Below are 22,587 nucleotides of genomic sequence, written 5' to 3' on the forward strand. Positions count from 1 at the left end.
GCAATAGCCAGGTCTGGGCCAGGCTAAGCCAGGAGCCTAGAATGCCATCCTGGTCTCCCCCAAGCACTACCTGGGCCCAGATTCTTACACCATCCTCTGTTGCCTTCCCTGGTGTTTCAGTAGGACGCTGGGTCAGAAGCAGAGCAGCTGAGACTTGAACAAGCACTTCAATGTGGGACACTGGCATGGCAAGCGGTGTGTTAATCCACTGAGTCACAAGGCTGGCCCCTATTGAATTTAATTGTTGGGACTGGTGCTGTGGAATAGCGGGTTAAGCCACCATCTGCAGCACCAGTATCCCATATGGGCACTGGTTTAGTCCTGGATGCTCCACTTCTGATCCAGCTCCCTGTTAACGGACCTGGGGTATATAACATGATGTTACAATATACACCCTGGAATGATCATTATAGTAAGCCAATTAATTTATTCATCAACCCACATAGTTACACTTTAGCGTGAGGTAAGAGCACTTAAAATCTACTCTTAGAAAATTTCCAGTGTAAGTTACTATATCATTAATAATTGTGTCTATAGCTGTACTTCAGATCTCCAGGTTTATTCATGCCACATAACTGCAACTTTAAATTTGAAATTTGCAAATTTAAATTTGAAAGACAAAGAGCCAGAGACAGAGATGAAGACAGACAGAGACCTCTCACCTACAAGTTCACTTTGTTAATGCCAACAGTATCTGTTGTAGGCAAACCCAGGAGCCAGCAATTCAATCCAGGTCTCCACATTGGTGGCGGAGACTCAGGCACTCGAGCTATAACCTGTTGACCTCTAGGGTATACGTTAGCAGTGGCCAGAACTGGGAGTGGAGCTGAGACTCAAACCCAGGAACCCTGATACACAGTGTGGGCATCCCAAGTGGTGGCTTAACGGCTGTGCCAACCTTGCTGCCATAGCCACAGCTTTGCACCCTCTACCTATGTCTTCTCATTCTGCAGCATCTCTATCCCACTCCACAGCTTCCACTCTAAGTGTTCAATTTTTTTTTAATTTTACTTGTAAGGTAGATCACGGAGTATTTTCCATAGCATGATGTCCTCAACCTCACACCTGCTGTTACAAAAGGCAAGCCATTTTTTTTTCAAGCTGAATAATATCCCATTGTGCATCCACGTGACAGCTGCTTCATCTATTCATCCTTGGATAGACGATTAGGTTGGTTCTGTGCCTTGACTATTGTCGATATTGCCACAAGGGCATGAAAGTGTAGAAATCTCTAGGAGATGCTCATTTTATCTCCTTTGAATACTTACCCAACAGAAGGACTGCTGGGTAACAGGTCATTCCATTTTTTAAAATATTTTGAGGACTGTCCATATCATTTTCCATAATAGTTATGCTAATTTTAATTACAACCAACAACGTATCAGGGTTGCCTTTTCTCCGCACTCTTATCAACACTGGTTATCTCTTACAGCCAACCTAACAGGAGTGACATCAATTGTACATCAGGACCACCAGACGCTTTCAGTGAGAGGTCAGTAGATTCCACCAATGGCTTATTTTTTGAAAGAACAAATTCATGGCATACAGTTAGGTCTTCATGAAGTCCCTTTCGCTGAAGCTGAAAAACCTGACATCTTTCAAATTGTTACTAAAAAATCCAGATCCGACACTTCATCACTAAAAGGAAACTTTATTTTTGAGAAAGTAAATTTCCCTGGCCAGCATCCTGGTGAGAATAATATTCTTACTAAATTAAGAACTGTGGAGCAGAAATACACTCGGACTGCAATGGAATGGACATAATTAGAGCTTTTTATGCAAATGAGTTGTGGTGGCCTACCAAGAGCAATGGGCGCTGGGTTATCAAATTGTACACACACACACACGCTCACACGCATGCACACACATGCACGTACACACACTATAAACTTTGCCTTGCTGCCCACCAACTGACTCAGAAAGCCTTGAGCCTTTGCGTCAGTCAGCTATTGCTGCTTCAACCAACACACTCGAGAGGAGCTTCTCGGGGAGAGAGAGGAGCCTCTTGGGAGGAGAAGGAACTGTCTCCCAGATCGGAGGTTGTCAGGTCAGGATTGGCTGGGCCCACGACACTGGCATCCGGGAGAGGCTGGTAATGCCGGAAGCAGAGAGAGACACAGGAAGCACACTGCATAAACAAGCCAGCCCGAGGATAAGCCCCCTGACACCTAAAGACCTCCCTCCAGGCCCCCTCTCAGACATCCTCATTATATCAAGTCCCAGCCTTAGTCCACCAGCCCTTAGTGTAAGACTTCAGGTTTAAATGTCTCCCTGGGTTTGGGGAGCTAGATCCTGTTCAATCCATAAAAGCATGCATGAGAAACTACTTTGCTATAAGTACCCAATTGCCCTACATAACTCTGAATTTCCACATTTTTTTTTCAAAACCAGTTGGATGTTTTGAAGGCTTATTTATTCATTTAAAAGGCAGATAGAGACAGATAGACACATGTGCAAGGTGTCCAGCGCATAACAAATCTTCCCAGGCAGACGAATCAATTAATTCAGACTTTTATTGGGGTTCCGCACCCGGGCGAGGTTCCCCGGTCCCAACAGAGCAACAGAGCAACAGAGCGGGGGCCGGGGAAGTCGCGCGTCAGAGATTGGGAGAGCTCCTTTTATAGATTCAGGGCATGGGGGTTAAAGGTTGAGGCGGGTCTGATCCTCATTGGTTGACCTTTAGGCACCCGCAGGGACCTTGACAAGGACTTTTCTTCCCCGGAAGTACAGGTAGGGACTTTCCATTCCCGGAAGTGTAGGCCTTCCTCCTTGCAGATACCAAAGCTACCAACATGGAGAAAGATCTTCCATCTGCTGGTTCACTCCCCAAATGATCGCAGGGAGGGTGGTAGGGGGCACTAGGCCAAATCCAGGAGGCTGGAACTCCATGTGGGTCTCCCGTGTGGGTAGCAGGGGCCCAAACACTTGGACCATCATCTGCTGCTTTCCCAGGCTCACTATAAGGGAACAGGATGGAAACTGGGACACCCAGGATTTGACTCAGAGCTCCAATATGGGATGACAGTGTTGTGGTTTAACCCACTGCACTTCAGTGCCAGCCCCCATTTGGAAGTCTTGAACTGAAGTATTGAGTGAATGGGGTTTACTAAAAATTTCACTTTTTTTAAAGATTTTTTTTTATTTATTTGAAAGGCAAACTTACAGAGAGACAAGAAGAGGCAGACAGACAGACAGACAGACACACAGATCTTCCATCTGCCAGGCTGAGCCAAACCAAAGCCAAGAACCTGGAGCTTCTTCCAGATCTTCCTTGTGAGTGCAGGGGCCCAAGCACTTGGGCTATCCTCTGCTGCTTTCCCAAGCCCTAAGAAGAGAGCTAGATTAGAAGTGGAGCAGCCAGGACTTGAACCAGTGCCCACATGGGACGCCAGCACTGCAGGTGGAGGCTTAACAAACTACACTACAGCACTGGCCCCAAACTTCAATTTTTGAGCTTGAAGCTTTTATAGAATCAATACCAATGTGACAGTCAGCCACATCATTTGTGGGACCCAGTACAAAATGAGAATACAGGATTCCTTGTCAAAAAATTAAGAATTTCAAGGTGGCAGCAGTAGAATGTCAAGCCGGGCAGGGGGCCTTCTCAGCAGTGTGCCCAAGTTGTAAGCCACTGAAACCTGCTTCGAAGAAGGGAAGACCTTGAAATGTACTCTGCAAGTGCAAGGCAGGGGAAGGGGACAAAGACTGAAGTCTGAAATCCTCCACCTGTGCCCTGGACTTGTCAACCTGGGAGAATATTTTCCTGCAGTGCCTATTTTTATTTGGATAAATTTAAATTCTGTCCCAGGATAGGATGTAATTGAGAAGGCTTATACTTTTGAGTCATCTAAATGTGGTGAACCATTCAAAAGAATCATAAATAGAGAAACTTCTTGGACAAGTTGTATCACAGAAATATTTGTCATAGAAGAGCACTCTGAAGAGAGGTCAAAATGCACTGAGAAAATATGTGGGATGGATTATTTACACGTATCCATATGTTTTTAGAAGCAGCATTGAGAGGAGCCTTTATTCCGCAGAGTTCATTTCAGCCCGCATGGTCCCTCCCCGCCTTGGGAAGGAATATGTTCTCAGTGGAATAAGCCATGGTCAACAGAGCAGAATCAAAGACCTAGCAATTTCAAATTAATTAATCCCTACATGCAGATAATTCTATGGGAAAAAATAAAAACAGAAAACCTGCTGAAAAATACATCCTGTAGAAAAATAACATGATAAGATAGGACAAGAAACTGAAGTTTATGTACTAATAAGTACAAATAGTAATTATTCTGTTTACTTTTTAACATTTAGATAAACATAAGGAATATGAAATTTTGCTTTAATGAACACAGATGTTATTTTATTTCTTCAAAAACAGTTTTGTCTTTGAAAATAACTTCTGAATAAAACCATTTTATAAATCCATCCATACATGAAATCAATTTGGTGGGGAGGGTGTTGCGGTATATCAGGTTAAGCAGTCACCTGCAAAGCCGGTATTCCATATGGGTGCTGACTCATGCCCTAGCTGCTCCACTTCTGATCCAGCTCCCTGCTAATGTGCCTGGGAAAGTGGCAGAAGAGGGCCCAAGTGCTTTGGCCCCTGCACTCATGTGGGAAACCTGGAAGAAGCTCCTGGCTCCTGGCTTCAGCCTGGCCCTGCTCTGGCTATTGCACCATTTGAGGAATGAACCTGTAGATGGAAGACCTCTCCCTCTGTCTCTCCTTCTCTCTATATAACCTTCCTTTCGAATAAATAAATATTTTTTAAAAAGAAAGAAAAATGTTATTCAGCATTTAAAAAGAAATGAACTTGGTGATCAATAAACACACAGCTCAGAAAAGTCACGTCCAGTTATTTTTACATCCCCTTCACTGTCAAGCACTCAATTTGGATGACACAGTATTAGGTATCCTAGTAATGGTGACAGTAGCCTTCATCTATAGGCAGTCCCCAAGTTATGATGATGTGACTTAACAAATGTGTGACTTTACAAATGGTGTGAAGGCAATACACATTCAGTTGAAGCCGTTATTTGAATTTTGGTCTTCAGGCTAGGGACACGTGGGACACGACACCCTCTCTCACAGTGCTGGACAGCGACAGCCAGTGGCAGCTCCCTGTTACCTCTGCCAACCCCAGAGGGCAAACCACAGATACTCTGCAGTGCACTGTGTGCTAACACTGGGATGTCCCCTGTGTTAGAGGTTTTAAGGGCATTTTCAATTCATATTTTCAACTTACGAGGGTTTATCCAGATGCAACTCCATCTTGAGTGGAAAAGCGTCTGCCTCAAGCATTGGTGTGAGCGCCATACTGCGCAGGCATAGCTCACCTGACCCATGCAACAAGCCTAGGAGAGAGGTAATGGCAGAATCAATCTACTAGGGGCTGGTGCTGTGGTGTAGCGGGTAAAGCCACCACCTGCAGTGCTGGCATCCCAGCTGCTCTACTTTTGATCCAGCTCTCTGTTATGGCCTGGGAAAACAGCAGAAGATGTCCCAAGTCCTTGGGCCCCTACACCGGCGTGGGAGACCTAGAAGCAGCTCCTGGCTCCTGGCTTCAGATCAGCCCAGCTCTGGCTGTTGTGGCCATTTGGGAAGTGAACCACTGGATAGAAGACCTCTCTCTCTCTCTGTAACTCTGCCTTTCAAATAAACCTTTTAAAAAAATTTAAATAAATACACCAAGTGAACTGACAAGGAATCTGGGCCCTTAGTGGCTCAGCTGCATCTCCAAAGTCTCAGGTCTGCAAAAGGCTCTGAAACAAAGCCTTAGAGGACTCCCAGAGCCCAGCACTTGAGCTCATCCCTGAGATGAGTTCACCGGAGCCTGGCTGAAAAAGGAACACTGCCCATGGACATTTCCAGGAACCAACCCAGATCTCTGATGTCACCGTGGAAACCTGCTGCCTCCACGCATGACTAACTGATGGTGCGCGCCACGGCTGATTAGCTCTTATCTTCACTCTCTGGTTCTGTTAATAAAGGGGGACAGAAAAGCCCACTCAGTCTCCAGCCGTTCCTGGAGCGCCAGCTCTATCGGTGCGAGGCCCTGTGGGGGTACCAGGACCGTCAGATCTGGCTCCCGCCCCACGAGTGAGGAGGCCAGCAGTGACGGGTGTCAGTTAAAGCGTTTAAAGCATCTGGGCTGACAGGCTTTCACCACCCTTGGTCCTGCAGGAGCTCTCCTCTGGCAGGGGGAGGGAGAGGGGGAGGGGGAGGGGGAGGGGGAGAGGGAGAGGGAGGGAGAGGATGATGCGGAGTTGGGCTGGATTCCTTCCGCAGCTCTGAGGAGAGTGGCAGCGTGGTCCCCTGTCACAGATGTGACACTGTATGTTAGTGAAGACATTTGGCCTCCAAAACCAAGCATGAATAGTAGAGAATGACAAAGAGTGCTTATCAAGATTTTTGGCAGGAGAAGTCCCTTAATTTATGAGACTTTTTGGTGTTATCATTTCGCTAGTATTCTGTGCTATGAGCTGGATATTTCCTTATCTGTGAACAATGAAAGGCAAATAGCTTTTTGGATAACTGGCCAAAGGAATTTGCTCCAAAGAGACCAACTGGCCGGCGCCGCGGCTCACTAGGCTAATCCTCCACCTTGCAGCGCCAGCACACCGGGTTCTAGTCCTGGTTGCCCCTCTTCCAGGCCAGCTCTCTGCTGTGGCCAGGGAGTGCAGTGGAGGATGGCCCAAGTGCTTGGGCCCTGCACCCCATGGGAGACCAGGAGAAGTACCTGGCTCCTGCCGTCAGATCAGCGCGGTATGCCGGCCGTAGTGCACTGGCTGCAGCGGCCATTGGAGGGTGAACCAACGGCAAAGGAAGACCTTTCTCTCTGTCTCTCTCTCTCACTGTCCACTCTGCCTGTCAAAAAATAAAAATTAAAAAAAAAAAGAGACCAACCAATATGGAAAACTCATGAAGGCTTTTCTTTTTGTGCTTTGAAAGATTTATTTATTTATTTTGAAAGGCAGAGTGTCAGAGAGAGAGAGAGAGATCTTCCATTCACTGGTTCACTCTCCAAATGACCAAGGCTGGGCTGGGCCAGGCCAAGGCCAGGAGCTCAGGAACTCCACCTGGGTCTCCCATGTGGGTGGCAGGAGCCCAAGTACTTGAACCAGGGGGCTGAATTCGAAGTGGAGCAGCTGTGACTCAAACACGCATCGCAAGCAGTGGCTTACCCTACTGTGCCCCAACACTGACCCCTGTGAAAACTTATTTCATCTCAAAACTCACAATGTTGCACAGGGCACAAGTGCTTTATCCCAGCATATAAGTGCTTTCCCTTATAAAAGGGGACATGACATCAGGATGTTGATAAACCAAAGCACACCAAGTCAAGGTCACATATGAACCACTGGGATCTCCACCAGCCCACAGGTACCGAGGGGCCACCCAGCAGGCTCCCAGAAGCATCTTACGGTTCTGAGATGGCTGCTTTGGAGAGTTCAGGATTTGTTCTATCAGGGAGAGGCGGCACTGAGCTCACCTAGAAGTGGCATCTCGTCACCAGGACCCCCTGGCCTCAGCTAAGAGTCTTCTAGCAGACGTCTCGATCTTCCTAAGCACACACTGCTACTTTCTGACAGCAACTTGACTTTGGCAGTCTGAGAAAGGATTTCTTGAAAAGTCATTTCAAGTCTGACTCTGAAGCTCACTTCAAGGCAATCCTTCCACAGGGCAGGATCATACAAGAATGGATCCTTTGAGCAGCTGGCAAAGAGAATTTTAGGAAAATCCCTTTCACAGCTATCAAGGAAAGAAGGGCCCACTGCTTTCTTCCCCTCTCCCCCAGAGTAGCTCCCTTCCGTGCTCTGAGCAAAGGAAACGGCTTGTTCTGGAGTTCTCAAGCACCCGCATGTGCCTGGGCTTAATGTGGCTAACACGTGGGGAGGATGAAAAACCTAGGATTAATTGTCTCCCCTTTTGATGTCCCCTTTCCTCAAAGCCGACATAATAATAGCGACTCCCATGCGTGCTGTGATGCGCTGCCCGGCTTCCCATTCAGTTCCACAGCCCCAGCTGTCGTACAAGCTGCTGAGGGCTCACAGCGCAGCCTGGCCTCAGATGTGGCCCTCGTGTCCCTTGGTGAACAGCGCAGCCTGCGCAAGGCCCTGCCCCTCCCAGCAGCAGCCCACAAGCCGGCACTGCTCCGCTACTGTCACTCAGCTCAGTTCCCTGGGAGATCGTCCCCTTGTGCAACCCTGTGTCCCTCCCAGATCACAGGTGTTCCCACAAGCACTCCCCAGATAAATCACCTGCCAATGACTCTCCAACTCAGAGCACTTCCCAGGCAACCTAAGACAATGCACAGAGTGCAGTACCTCCAGGCGGGCGTGGTGCACCCCCCAGGGGAACTAAGTGGTGATGAAAAACAGACTAGCTTGCAGGGGCTGGTTCTGTGGTGTAGCGGGTAAAGCCGCCAACTGCAGTGCCAGCATCCCATATGGGCGCCTGTTGGAATTCCGGCTGCTCCATTCCTGATCTAGCTCTCTGCTATGGCCTGGGGAAACAGTGGAAGATGGCCCAAGGCCTTGGGCCCCTGCACCTGCATGGGAGACCTGGAGGAATCTCCTGGCTACTGGCTTCGGATCAGCCCAGCTCTGGCCGTTGCAGCCAATTGGAGAGTGAGGTTGTAGGTGGCCCTAATGTCCCTTTCCAATTGTGGCTCCCAGTACACACTCCATGCCCCGCCCCCAGAAGTGGAAGAGAATGCACCTGCCACCCCTCCTCTTTCACAAGGGCTCCCCAGCATGCATGTGTAGGCAGGAGCCAGGATGTGAGTGGAGGATTCCTGTGCCCTGGGCCAATCGCTGTCAGCCTCCAGGGCAGCAGCCTCCCTTCACTGCTCCGGCTCGCCCTCCTGCTGCTAGAATCCAAATCCCTCCTGTAAGGCGTCCACCAACTGGCAGGTGCTCCAGGCCAGCTCCTCCTCTCTGGGCAAATTTGTCCATCACAGCATCACAGAAGTCTGGGGGTGGGTGTGGGGGCAGGGGAGGGTGTGAGGATGGTAACTCGAGGGGAGGTGGATGACAGGCAGAATGGCATTGGGAGTGGGAGTAGGAAGAGCACAACAGAGAATGGGAGGGACACGTGGAGAGTGGAACGAAAGCAGCAAGGAGGCAAAGTGAAACAAGTGGAATTGTGCCGAAAAGCTTCCACACAGCAAAGGACCCAATTAAGAGCAAACAGAGAACCCACAGACTGAGAGCAGACCACACATCCAAGAGGGTGCTAATATCCAAAATCCACAAGGAACTCAACTCAATAGCGTGAAAATAAGTAAGGTGATTTTCCAAGGGGCAAATGATCTGACTGTCCATCTCCAAAGCAGACAGACAGATGGCCAGCAGACACAAGGGGGCTTCACACATTCTGAGATCTCTTTATTTAGTGCCGCATTAAGCCATTGACTGTAATGCTAATTAACAATATGCTATCTAAAAAACAGAGTGAGAGAGAGAGAGTGAGAGTGAGAGTGAGAGTGAGAGAGAAGAGAGGGAGGGAGGGAGGCAGGCAGGCAGGCAGGTAGGCAGGCAGAGGCCCATGGACTACATTGAATCTGTTTTCTTTGTATTAATATTATAATAACATGAAAAAAATAAAGTATCAGGGGGCTGGTGCTGTGGCATAGCAGATAAAGTCACTGCCTGCAGTGCCAGTATCCCATATGGGTACTGGTTCGAGTCCTGGCTGCTCCACTTCTGATCCAGCTCTCTGCTATGGCCTGGGAAAGCAGTAGAAGATGGCCCAAGTCCTCGGATCCCTGCATCTAAGTGGGAGATCTGGAAGAAGCTCCTGGCTCCTGGCTCCTGGCTTTGGATCAGTACAGCTCCGGCCGTTGCGGCCATCTGGGGCGTGAACCAGTGGTTGGAAGTCTCCTCTCTCTGCCTCTCTGCCTTTCAATTAATCAATCCTTTTTAAAAAATAATTTTAAAAATCTGTGGAAAATGCACTTTACAAAAAAGAAAAATCACACATGGATTTCAAATTAAACTTAATCTGTTAATTTCATTATCCATGATTTTTTGAAGTATCTTCATGTACAAAAAAAATGCTCAGCAAGTATAATATGGAAATACAAATTAAAACCACAATGAGATCTCACCTCACATTTGTGAGAATGGCTAGTATCAAAAAGACAAAAGAAGGTCACATCGTGGTGCAGTGGTGTCGCTCCCCCTCTTCGTGGAGGAACGACACAGGACCCTGCGCTGTTCTTTCGTCTGCTCGGCCCTCCCCGGGTTTGCTGCTGGTTCTTCCCGGGTTGGCTACTATCCCTTCCACCTCCGTGGAAGGGCAGTTCCCCCTGGCCGCATTCCCCACTTCCGCAGGGGAGCGGCACACCGCCGGCCGGCTCTCTGGGGGGCTGCACGGGTGTTCCTTCAGCTAGATGTTCCCCATAGATGTTCCCGATGCATGCCGTCTCTCTCCTCCTTTATAGTCCTCCTCCGCCAATCCTAACTTGGCTGCCCACACGCCGAGTACGCTGCTCTCCAATCAGGAGCAAGTCCTACAGTTTATTGGTTGAACTGGAGGCAGCTGGGTAGAAGCTGTTCTCTCCTCTCCCAGCGCCATATTGTAGGAGAGCAGATGCATAGAATAAGTCTTAATTCCAGTAACTTAGTCTAGTCCGAGCTGCTCCCCACAGAGGAGAGCAGATGCATAGAATAAGTCCTAATTCGAGTAACTTAGTCTAGTCTGGATTGCTCCCCACAGATCCCCCTTTCTTTTTATTTTTTAGCGTTGATACGCGCCTGTCTTCGGTGTCCCGCGGCACACACTCTGCTCTACTTGCTAGAGTTGCCACAGGCTCTTACAAGTCCTATCAATCAGGAAAACCGAATCCGGGTCCTCTCTTCGCCATGTTGTGAGGAGGTTTTTAGGCGCTGATGCGTGCCTGTGTTCGGTGCCCTGCAGCGCATGCTTTGCCCTGCCTGCAGGGGCTTACAAGCTCTATCAGGCAAACCGAATCCAAGCCTTCTCATTGCCTTATTGTGGGGGAGACTTATTAGTGTTGGTTCGTGCCTATCTTCGGTGACCTGCAGCTCATACTCTGGTCGAGCTGCTTGCTGGCGCTTACCGCCTTAAATCAGGCAGACCGAATCCAAGCTTAATATTGTTGTATTGTGGGGAAGCCTTACTGATGTTAATTCGTGCCTGTCTTCGGTGACCTGCGGCGCATAAGCTGCTAGCCGCCGCAGGTGCTCATCGTGCTCATCGCCTCACTTAATCAGGCAGACCGAATCCAAGCTTTCTAATTGCCATGTTGTGGGGAGGCCTTTCTATTTCTCTATTTCTCTATGTCCGGGCATTCCTATTTCTCCCATTCTACTTCCATCTTCCAGCATTCCTATTTCTCTCACTTTACTTCTAAACTTTTGTTTCTCTTATCCCCGCGGCTTTCCGGCACCTCGCCCTGCCGGCAGCTTCACGGCTCTGCGCGGCTTCCCGGCGCCTCGCCCCGCCGGCGGGTTCCCGGCTCTGCGCGCACGCTCCGCGGTCTCCACGCACTTCGCGCCCGCACCACGGCCTCGCGCCAGCCCCGGCGTTCCCCATCTATTCACGCCCCGTGCTCTCTGCACGCGGCGGCTTCCGCGAATGTTTCCGCCACCACCGGAATTCAGTCCAAGTTCCCCGGACTAACCTGGCGAATTCCAACCTGGCAGCCCACGTCTCTGCCTCTGGTTCCAGATCTTCGCCTCTTGCTCCCCGGGGTGACTTGAAGAATTCCAAGGTGGCTTATATCTCCGCCTCGGCCTGCACTCGCGGCTTCATCCTCCCTAACATTTTTCTCTACCCGGTATGTTTCCTTAAGTTTTCTTCCAACAATATTCCTCTCATTTCTCCTGGCTTTTCCCCACAGTCCGTATCCGAGTCCAAGCCTCCTCCAGGTTTCACTTTCGCTTTCAATCTCCTAGCTTCCCCGCCATAGTCCGCATCCGAGTCTATGAAAGCTTTCACTTTCGCTTTCAATCCTAACTTCTTTCCCACAGTCCATATCCGAGTCTATGCCTAGGCTTTCAATAGCTTCTTCCGGCACCTAGGCTTTTTGCTAGTCTCTCTCTCCGGTATTTTCCTGCTTCTTCCCGTTTCTTCCCTCTTAAGTTTCCTATCCGTCCTAGGTTTCCTATCCGAGCTAGGTTTCCTATCCGAGTCACGGCACCATTATGTCGCTCCCCCTCTTCGTGGGGGAACGACACTAAACCCTGCCTAGGCTTCATATCCGAGTCACGGCACCATTATGTCGCTCCCCGTCTTCGTGGAGGAACGACACTGAACCCTGCCTAGGCTTCATATCCGAGTCACGGCACCATTATGTCGCTCCCCCTCTTTGTGGAGGAACGACACAGGACCCTGCGCTGTTCTTTCGTCTGCTCGGCCCTCCCCGGGTTTGCTGCTGGTTCTTCCCGGGTTGGCTACTGTCCCTTCCACCTCCGTGGAAGGGCAGTTCCCCCTGGCCGCATTCCCCACTTCCGCAGGGGAGCGGCACACCGCCGGCCGGCTCTCTGGGGGGCTGCACGGGTGTTCCTTCAGCTAGATGTTCCCCATAGATGTTCCCGATGCATGCCGTCTCTCTCCTCCTTTATAGTCCTCCTCCGCCAATCCTAACTTGGCTGCCCACACGCCGAGTACGCTGCTCTCCAATCAGGAGCAAGTCCTACAGTTTATTGGTTGAACTGGAGGCAGCTGGGTAGAAGCTGTTCTCTCCTCTCCCAGCGCCATATTGTAGGAGAGCAGATGCATAGAATAAGTCTTAATTCCAGTAACTTAGTCTAGTCCGAGCTGCTCCCCACAGAGGAGAGCAGATGCATAGAATAAGTCCTAATTCGAGTAACTTAGTCTAGTCCGGATTGCTCCCCACACAGTGGGTTAAGCCACTGCTTGCCATGGTGGCATCCCGTACTGGAGAGCCAGTTTGAGTCCCGGCTGCTCTGCTTCTGATCTAGCTCCCTGCTAATTCACCTGGGAAGACAGCAGAAAGGGCCCAAGTGCTCAGGTTCCTGCTACCCATGTGGGAGGCCTTGATGGAGTTCCTGGTCCCTGTCTTGGGCCTGACTCATTGTAGATTTTGGCCACCTGGGGAGTGTACCAGTAAATAGAAGATTTCTCTCACTCTCCACCCCTCCACCCCCACTCCCTCCAGTGCAGTCGTCTGCCTATTTAAAAAAAAAAAAAAAAAAAAAGGACAACTATGGGCAAGGACGTGGGGCAAAGGGGACCTTGGTACTCTGTTGGTGGGGATGTGAGTGAGTGCAGCCATCCCGGAAGGCATTATGGGGATTCCTAAAAAACTGAAAGCAGACTCGCCCCATGATCCAGCACCCATCCAAAGGATGTGACATCCAAATGTCAAGGAGACATTGCCCTCCCGTGTTTACGGCAGCACTAGTCACAACAGCCAAGGTGTCGAAGCACCCTAAATGCCCCTCAATGGGTAAACGATCAAGAAAGCATGGTATAAATACCCATATATATGTGGAATTCCTCGTAGCCTTCTAAAAGAGGTAATCCTGTGCTTAGTGAAGATATGGATGAGCCTGGAGGACATTATGTGAAAAGAGAAGCCAGGCACAGGAAGGCAGAGGCTGCCTGACCTCACTTCTACGTGGGCTGCAAGGAAGTTCGTCTCAGACACAGGGCAGCGCAGTGTTCTCCAGATGCTGGGAGGGGGAAGAAGGGGAAAAGGGAGATGCTGATTGAGGGGTACTAGGTCTCAGACAGCAGGAATCAGTTTAAGTCATCTATTGCACTGTATGCAACTATAGTTAATAATTATATAGTATGTATTTCAAAACTGCTAAATGTAGATTTTTTAATGATTTATTGATTTATTTGAAAGGCAGAGTTACAGAGAGATAAAGAAAAACAAAGAGATCTTCCATCCACTGGTTCATTCCCAAAACTGCCACAAAGTCTTGGGTCAGGCCGGAGCCAGGAGCCAGGAGCTTCCTCCAGGTCTCCTACATGAGTGCAGGGGTCCAACCACTTGGGTTATCCTCCACTATCTTCCCAGGCCATTAACAGGGAGCTGGGTTGGAAATGGAGAGCCAGGATTCGAACCAGTGCCCACACGAGATGCCGGCACTGTAGGCCGTGACTTCAATGTGCTGCACCACAGTGCCAGCCCTAAAAGTAGATTTTAAACATTCTCACCACAAAAAGATGGTAAGAGAGGTGAGGGATATGTTAATTAGCTTGCTTTGATCTTGCCATCACATTTTCACATAGTAAAAACATCACACTGTACTCTATGAATACATACAATTTTTAATTTTTTTTTTTGACAGGCAGAGTTAGACAGTGAGACAGACAGAGAGAAAGGTCTTCCTGCTGTTGGTTCACCCCCCAAATGGCCGCTACAGTCCGTGCACTGCGCCGATCTGAAGCCAGGAGCCAGGTGCTTCCTCCTGGTCTCCCATGGGGTGCAGGGCCCAAGCACTCGGGCCATCCTCCACTGCCTTCCCGGGCCACAGCAGAGAGCTGGCCTGGAAGAGGAGCAACTGGGACAGAACCAGTGCCCCAACTGGGACTAGAACCCGGAGTGCTGGTGCCGCAGGCGGAGGATTAGCCTAGTGAGCCGTGGCGCCGGCAATACAATTATTTTTTAATACATATAGTTATTGTTTGTCTAACTCATGTCTAAAGTGAGTGCGACATTGTGGGGAGCAACTGAGACTAGACTAAGTTACTGGAATTAAGACTTATTCTATGCATCTGCTCTCCCACAATATGGCGCTGAGAGGGTGCTGTGACTCGGATATGAAACCTAGGAGGGAAAAAGCAGGAAAATACCGGAGAGAGACTAGGGAGAGCCTAGGGGAAAGCCGGACGGAAAAAGTGCCAGAAGAAGCTAGCGAAAGCCTAGGCATAGACTCGGATACAGACTGCGGGGAGAAGCTAGGAGAAATCTAAGATTGAAAGCAAAAGTGAAAGCTAGAAAAAACTCGGATACAGACTGCAGGGAGAAGCTAGGAGAAATCTAAGATTGAAAGTAAAAGTGAAAGGTAGAAGAAACTTAGACTCTGATACGGGCTGTGGGGAGAAGCTAGGAGAAATGAGAGAAATATTGTTGGAAGAAAGTTAGGAAAAGTACCGGGTAGAGAAAAATACAAGCTAGGGAAAGTGAAGCCACGGGGGTAGGTCGAAGCGGAGACGTAAGCTAGGTTGGGATTCGTCAAGTTAGCCCGGGGAGCAAAAGGCGAAAAACTAAACCGGAAGCGGAGACATAAGCTAGGTTGGCATTCATCAGGTTAGCCCGGGGAACTTAGACTGAAAACTAAACTGGTAGCGGAAACGTGAGCTAGGCCATGATTCACGGAAGCCGCCAAGCGCAGAGAGCGCGCGGGGCATGAGTGGAGAGAGCGCATGGGGCGCGAGCAGATAAGAGAGCGCGGGGCTAGCGCGGAGGCCATGGTGCGGGTGCGAAAGGCGCAGAGCCGGGAAGCCGTACAGATAAGAGAAGCGCGGGGCTAGCGCGGAGGCCGGGCGGAGCTGGGAACCCGCGGGGATAAGAGAAACAGAAGGATAGAAGTAAAATAAGAGAAATAAGGATGCTGGGAGATAGAAGTAAAATAAGAGAAATAGGAATGCCCGGAGATAGAGAAATAGAGAAAAATAAGGCCTCCCCACAACACGGCGATGAGAAGGCTCGGATTCGGTCTGCCTGATTATTAAGGCGGTAAGCACCTGCAGGCAGCTCTAGCAGAACAGAGCATGCACTGCAGGGCACCGAACACAGGCATGCATCAGCGCCTAAAAACCTTCCCACAACATGGCGAAGAGAAGACCCGGATTCGGTTTGCCTGATTGGTAGGGCTGTAAGCACTTGTGGGCAACTTGAGCAGAGCAGAGCAGAGTGTGTGCCGCTGGGCACCGAAGACAGGCGCGTATCAACGCCAAAGAATAAAAAGAAAGGGGGAATTGTGGGGAGCAACTGAGACTAAATTACTGGAACTAGGACTAATTCTATGCATCTGCTCTCCCACAGTATGGTGCTGAGAGGGAACAAACAACCTCTACGCAGCTGCCTCATCAGTTTGACTGATAAACTGCAGGAGCTGATCCTGCTCCTGATTGGAGGAGAGCAGCGTGCTCGGTGTGTGGGTAGCAGAGTTGGGATTGGTGGAAGAGGACTATAAAGGAGGAGAGAGACAACATGCACCAGGAACATCTGAAGGAACACCTGAGGAACACCTGAGCAGCCCCCGAGAGAGCCGGCTGGCGGTGTGCCGCTCTTCCGTGGAAGCGGGGAAATCGGCGGGGGGTGCCGCCCCTCCACAGAGGTGGGGGGCTAGCAGCTAACCCGGGAAGGGCCGGGCAAAAGGAACAGCGCAGGGTCCAGTGTCGTTCCTCTGCGAATGGGGGAGCAACAGGACATAAGGTTCTGGCTCAGTGGAATTCACGATATCTCCAGTAGTCTAACGAGAAAAGTCCTTAAGACCTAGCACATGGTTCAGCTCGTGATGTCATTTACATGCTTTCCAAAATTCTAATTTTTACTTGAAAGTTCAAATTTTAATTTGGCAACAATTACCATCAGTTACTTTCCTTGCTATGACGAGCTCTGTTTTCTGTTTTCAAAGTAACTGCCATAACCATGGTCCATCACTGGTTCCTTCAAGTCGAAACGGCATCGCCTGGGAAGGGCAGTAACTCACATGCAGTCCTGGCCTCCCACGGCGTGAAACAAGCTTCCCATTCCAACTCACAGAGCAGTTTCAAACACCTGTCCACGCACTCAAGGTCACATCCCAGGTGTTTGAGTGAAACTGGGTTTTGCTCTCTCTCTTTTGTTATGACTACATGGCAACCAAGTAGTACAATTTGGTGTCCCTGCCTTGATTTGAGTTAAAACAGCCACAGCTCTGCCCCCACACACACACACAATGCACGTTCTGAATAATGTCCCCACGGCAAACGAGGCAGATCACGTCTGTCATGCTCCTCCTCCCCCAGGTTTGCAGACCACACCCAGAGAACTGTGGCAGCACAGTGATGGAGCCAGGAACAGGGATTGTGTTTGCTTGGGGCAGTATGGACGCCACCCATAGCACGCTGGTCCATCCCTTGGGGCTGAAACATAAAAGAGGAATGCAGATTTCCTGGGGGAATCAGAGAGAAGCTGACAGGCTAGGGAGAGGGCGCAGCCTGTGCACAGCCTGGGAGGCGTGATAGACCGGGGGCACACAGAGCCTCAATGCACTGCACGTTCATCCGTCTGAGCCCAGTGGCCACTACGACCCTGCCTCGCAACGTCATAGTTCACAACCTAGAAGTGACAGTCCACTAGCCATTAATACATGCCTGGCATAGTTCTCAGTCCTCATTCAGCCTCTGAAACAACCCTAGGGAATAGACGCTCTTTTGTGACCTGCTTTTACTGAAGAGGAAACGAAGATGGAAAATGCAGAGGTTAGATAGCTCATACCGGATTGCACAATGAGGATGGGACAGGGCCATGTGGCCTGACTCAGCGTATATTAGGGTACACCCCTTCTCACCAGGAAGACAGACCCATGAGCTGCAAACCTGGGAAACACCAACTGGTCAGCCTGGGTCACACGCCCACCCTGGGGCCGATCACAATGCAGGACACATGCCCGCCTCTCTTGGGGACATCCCCAGTCATGAAGAACCTCACAATGGATAGCGTACACCAACAAGAACAGAGGCTGTGCAACGCCACCCGAGAGCACGTGTGGTGAGTCTCCCCCACACGGTACCTCCTGTGCAATGCCGTCCACAGAGAGCTCGGTAAGCAGCAGCAGTAGTCGGGGGTGGTTCTCAGCCAGGGCTGGGCTCACCTTGCCGGGGGTGCTTAGCAACCGGAAGGGAGGATGGGCTGGCGTATGTTCTGCAAGGTGACCAGCTAAGTTCACTTTCTAACAATGCAATAAGCCACACACGTGCGCATTTTTCTGCAAGTGGATTTTCCACTCTCATGAACTTTCTGATTTTTATTAAGTCTGTAGTATAGAAAAATAATTAAACATGAGGGAAAAGATTCATGATTTTTTTTAAGCCAGAGTGGCAAATGGACTTCTTAGAATGAATAAAGGGGCCGGAACCACAGCTCACTAGGCTAATCCTCCGCCTTGCGGCGCCGGCACACCGGGTTCTAGTCCCGGTCGGGGCACCGGATTCTGTCCCGGTTGCCCCTCTTCCAGGCCAGCTCTCTGCTATGGCCCGGGAGTGCAGTGGAGGATGGCCCAAGTCCTTGGGCCCTGCACCCCATGGGAGACCAGGATAAGCACCTGGCTCCTGCCTTCAGATCAGCGCGGTGCACCGGCCGCAGCACGCTGGCCGCAGTGCGCTGGCCATGGCGGCCATTGGAGGGTGAACCAATGGCAAAGGAAGACCTTTCTCTCTGTCTCTCTCTCTCACTGTCCACTCTGCTTGTCAAAAAAAAAAAAATGAATAAAGGATTTATGCCCATGTGCTAAGGGATAACCGGAATAATAATGAAAACCCAAGGATGTAGGGGCATTGGGCTTCCCATGTGTTTTAATTAACATTTGTTCAAGTTTCACTCATTAGCATTATAAAGCAAGAGGAAGGAGTACAGGAGTACCCTGTGTGCCAGATTTTTCCAATTAGGCATAAGGCTTGCGCTCCATCGGCTGCACCTGCCCATGCCACCCTGGGCATGGGTTTGTGCTTGCTGGGGTGGGCAGAAGGTGCTGAGCCCACGCCTCCCCATGCCCATCACACCCCTGCAGCATTTTCTAGGTTATAGGGGCTTTCTCAACCTTCTAACCTCAAGCTCTCTTCTTTAGCAGATGTAAATATCTCACACTTTAATGCTATTTGAAATTTCAAAATTAATTAAATATTATGACAAAAAACCAAGCCAAGCCACAGGACAAAGCGCTGCTTTGTTTCCATGCCGCCTGCATGGCCCCCAGGAGACGTCCTGCTTTATAAATTAAAGGCTTTTTCATTTCCTCCAGGTTTTTGATGAGAGAGCTGGGGATGTGGCCGCCAGGTGGGTGCAGTCCTCGGCCGTTACGAGCCCGTGGTCTGGCTTCCCGGAGGCACAGGGGCCTAAGCAGCCATTGGGGCGTACCTACTTTGTTCTGCATAAAACCCACAAGCCCTTCCCAAGGAATAAGGATCATTTCGTGGCAATGGCTGGTTTTTATTGAGTGCCTCCGTAGGCCACACACAGTGTGAGGTCCTGCCCATGTGTTCCCTACCTCAGTTCCCACCCCAACCGCACGGGAGGTAGGGAAGAGAGCTGTCATTCCTGCTAGATGACCAAGGACCCTGAGCTCCAGCGCAACCGTGTGCTCTGCCCGGTGAGAAAACAAGGATGTGGAACGTAGACCCTGCCCAGCCTGGCCCCAGAGTGCACAGCTCTGAGCAGTAGGTGAGGCAGCTGTTTGGCAGAGCTGGGATTTGAACCCTTGCTGTTCAGTTCCAAAAATGTCCATGTTACCGCGGTGCAGGGGTGGGGGGTGGGGCACATCTGGCCCACAGGCCACATAAAGCCCACAGAATCATTCGGCCTGGCCCTGCCAAGGACACTGCAGGGAAACTCACAATTCAGTACCTCTATAGCAGGCTCATTTTAAAGCTGCTGATTGTCTAGGGCCCCTGAATGATATTATACATATGCAAATGGATCTTGGGGGAAAAAGGTACCCTAGCAAGTATCAGAGTAACAGAAGGGACTCGCTAGGAGACTGGGGAGGCCTGGCGATTCCAGTTCTAGTTCCAGGGCCTCCTGGGCCAGGTGACCTGTGCTGACGCCTGACACGGCGCAGGCTCTGAGCAGTGCGGGTGGGCTCGGACACTAATGAGCCCTGTGAGCGAAAACCCAGACAGCTGCAGTAGCAGCACTGGGACCCAGAGCTCGAAGCAGATTCACTCACTGTCCCCTCCACCCCTGGAGAAGTTGGTGTGGTCCGCGGAGGTCGCAGAGCCATGCCATGCAATGCCATGAGCCTTGGCAATGACCTCATGTGACAGCGATGCTGACTCTCCAGGTCCTAGACCTGCAGGTGCTAGGAAACTGGGCAGTGCTTCAGACACCCCGGGCTGTGGCATGGGTTGTGCACAAGGGCCCCAGGCTCACCGGGTCCAGCTGGAGCTCTGACTTCAGAACTGAGGCAGGGCCAAATTAAGCAAATAAGCAGCTTTCCATGGCTGTCCCGGGAGAGGAAAAAAGGACGGCCTAAAATGGCCAAGGAGGTGGACAGCAGATCGGGGACCCCACTGATTTTTCAGCAAAGTATGACTTTGTGACCTAAGATGATGAAAGACAGCTTGCCTGTACTTCTAGACAGACAACTACAAATGCATTCAGGGGCATGCACATGAGGACTCCAGGAGGTCACCAGCCTTCAAGGGGCCCCCGCAATGTGGGACTTACTTTCCTGTGGCCATTTCTGCCATCGTCTCACACCCCCTGCCAATCTCCTGTAACCGCCAGCCCCAAGCAGGCTGCAAACCTGACGTTGGGTCAGGATGGGCGGGAGGAGGTGCCACCTCTAGACCAGCAACCCTCCTGCCCCAGTGCCTGCAGGATCCTAAAACTGTGCCTCCAAACCCCCAAACTCCAAAGGCAGGCTTCTGGAACAACGGAGGGCACTACTTCCCCTTCCTCCCCTTCCTATTTCTATACCCAGATAGCTCATTCACACCCCCTCCTGGGAGAGGGCCACAGGTAGAACCTAAAACACAAGCACCGGTTTAACCATGTGTCAACCTCTTGCCGCATTTAGAGAGAAGCTGCAAGACATAAAAAGGCTTCGAAACAACTGAACGCTCCCAGGTGTTCCAGCTACCTACCACTCCCTACCACTACCACGTGGGACAGGTCCTAGCTCCCTGCTGCCTGAAACGTGATCCCCCGCCCAGTAGGATGAGCCTCAGCTGGAAGCACAGCACCTCAGGCCTGGCCTGGCCTTCCAGACGCACAGTCCACAGTTTTATAAGATTCCCAGGGGTGTGCGCACACATTAAAGTTTAAAAGAAGCGCTGCTGTGACTCCCTCGGAGTCCCTGGCTCCTGGCAGAGGGTTTTGCCAGCGTGCACCGTCCCCTCTGCCAACGCCAGAACCCCCGGAGGTCCACATTCCCACGCACACTCCTCTGCCTCCGCCCCACCCGCCTCCCCAAACTCCCTGCGTCTCTCCGTCTCTCCGGTCGTCCCGCACCTCCCATCTGCCCCCTTCTACCCGACTGCCACGGTAGCCTCTATGCTATGCCGCCCCACCCCCGCGCTATGAGATTTTCCTCTGCACACTGGCGTCCAGTCTAGCCGTTTGTCATTTCCCCTTCGTCTCTCCCTGGACCTGAGCTCCCGGTACTCTTTGCAGATCTGTGCTCACACAGTTTGCCTGCCTTCAGCACTGGCCCACAAGCCTCGCCCCCGACAAAGCACCTGTGTCCTTCCGCAGCCTGCAATCCTTCCCCTCGGTGGCCGTCGCAGCTCAGTCGCCTCCTTCTCTGAGCCGCCCCGTGTCTTGTTCTCATAGCCCTCGTTTCTTTCCACCTGCTCTGGTTTACACACCTCCTGCCCCCTGCTAAGGCGAACCCCTGCAAAGCAGGAATCACGGACCTTACTCATTTTTGCTCCTAACGAGGCTATTAACACACAGCTGACGCGATCAGAGATCAACCCCCAGATCTGAAACACATGCGCTTCCCGCCGTTTTGCTCATGGGCGTATTTACGAGAACCGCAAGTATGGGGACCTCTTTCATACACCGTGAACCAACCACGCTGATAGAAAATATCACCATACCTTTACGTGGGGTATCTTGGAAAACCTGGCCTATCTGATCCCGGAATAAATGGATATTGAATAATGAATGAATAAGGACAATTTATTTTTCCTTAATCCAGTGGCGAGTTAGGGCTTAGGTCTCTCCTCTGTGTAAGCTAAACACTGCGTTTTGAGACGAGTCAAGCCTTCAGGTGAAAACCAACGGCCTGGGGAAAGCAGGAATTAAGATGTTCTTAGCCCTGGGAGAGCACTGGACGTGACCGTGAACAACGCCGCAGATTTCCGCACGTGGCTGGTGGGAGTCCTCTGGCAGTGGGGTGCACACACACGTCCCCCCAGGCGGCTGGGGCAAACGCGCTGGCTGAAGACCCCGTTTCGCAGACCGAGGAAAGCGCCCCCAACACGGAAGCTGCCACGGAAGGCTGAGACTCTTTGTAAGTCGTGGAGGGTTCTGAGCGGCGGCACAGCGACCCCTCCCAGATCTGCTCAGCGAGCCGCGCTGGGCGCTGGGGATGGGAGAAATGCAATTGGGAAATTCTCCTTCCAGCTGAATTTGCCAGATATGCCGCTTGCAGTTAACTCTCTTTTACCACGAGCTCTGTTTCGGGGCTGTGCAATGCAGGGTTACCTAGGCAGGGAGACAGGGGACAGCCTGGGCCGCCTGACAACCCTGGACGGCGGGGGCTCAGGTCAGCGCGGATCCCCGTTGCTGGCCACGCCAATGACTGAGGATGAGTCCCTGTCTGTGCCTGGGAAGGGTTTCCCCACCAGGGGCTGCCGGATCAGCTGTAGCAGTCCTCCGGAAAGAGAAGAATCAGAGCTTGCAGCTGGCCTTGTGGCGTGGCG

General features: G+C 51.0%; 1 long non-coding RNA gene across 2 annotated transcripts; it reads right to left on the minus strand.

The window, feature by feature from the left end:
- Positions 1-1,678: 1,678 nt before the first annotated feature.
- On the minus strand, positions 1,679-21,753 carry LOC149128151 (uncharacterized). 2 transcript variants are annotated; one of them, XR_016230499.1, is made up of 3 exons: positions 21,397-21,753; positions 5,249-5,357; positions 1,679-2,089 (listed from the first exon to the last, which is right to left on the minus strand). It is a non-coding gene; the product is annotated as an uncharacterized LOC149128151 (long non-coding RNA). The 2 variants fall into 2 exon arrangements; XR_016230500.1 differs by lacking the exon at positions 1,679-2,089 and adding an exon at positions 3,148-3,325.
- Between the last annotated feature and the right edge of the window lie 834 nt (positions 21,754-22,587).

Source organism: Oryctolagus cuniculus, chromosome 2, assembly GCF_051225735.1.
Source record: "Oryctolagus cuniculus isolate XC-2025 breed Fujian yellow rabbit chromosome 2, ASM5122573v1, whole genome shotgun sequence".
NCBI lineage: Eukaryota > Metazoa > Chordata > Mammalia > Lagomorpha > Leporidae > Oryctolagus > Oryctolagus cuniculus.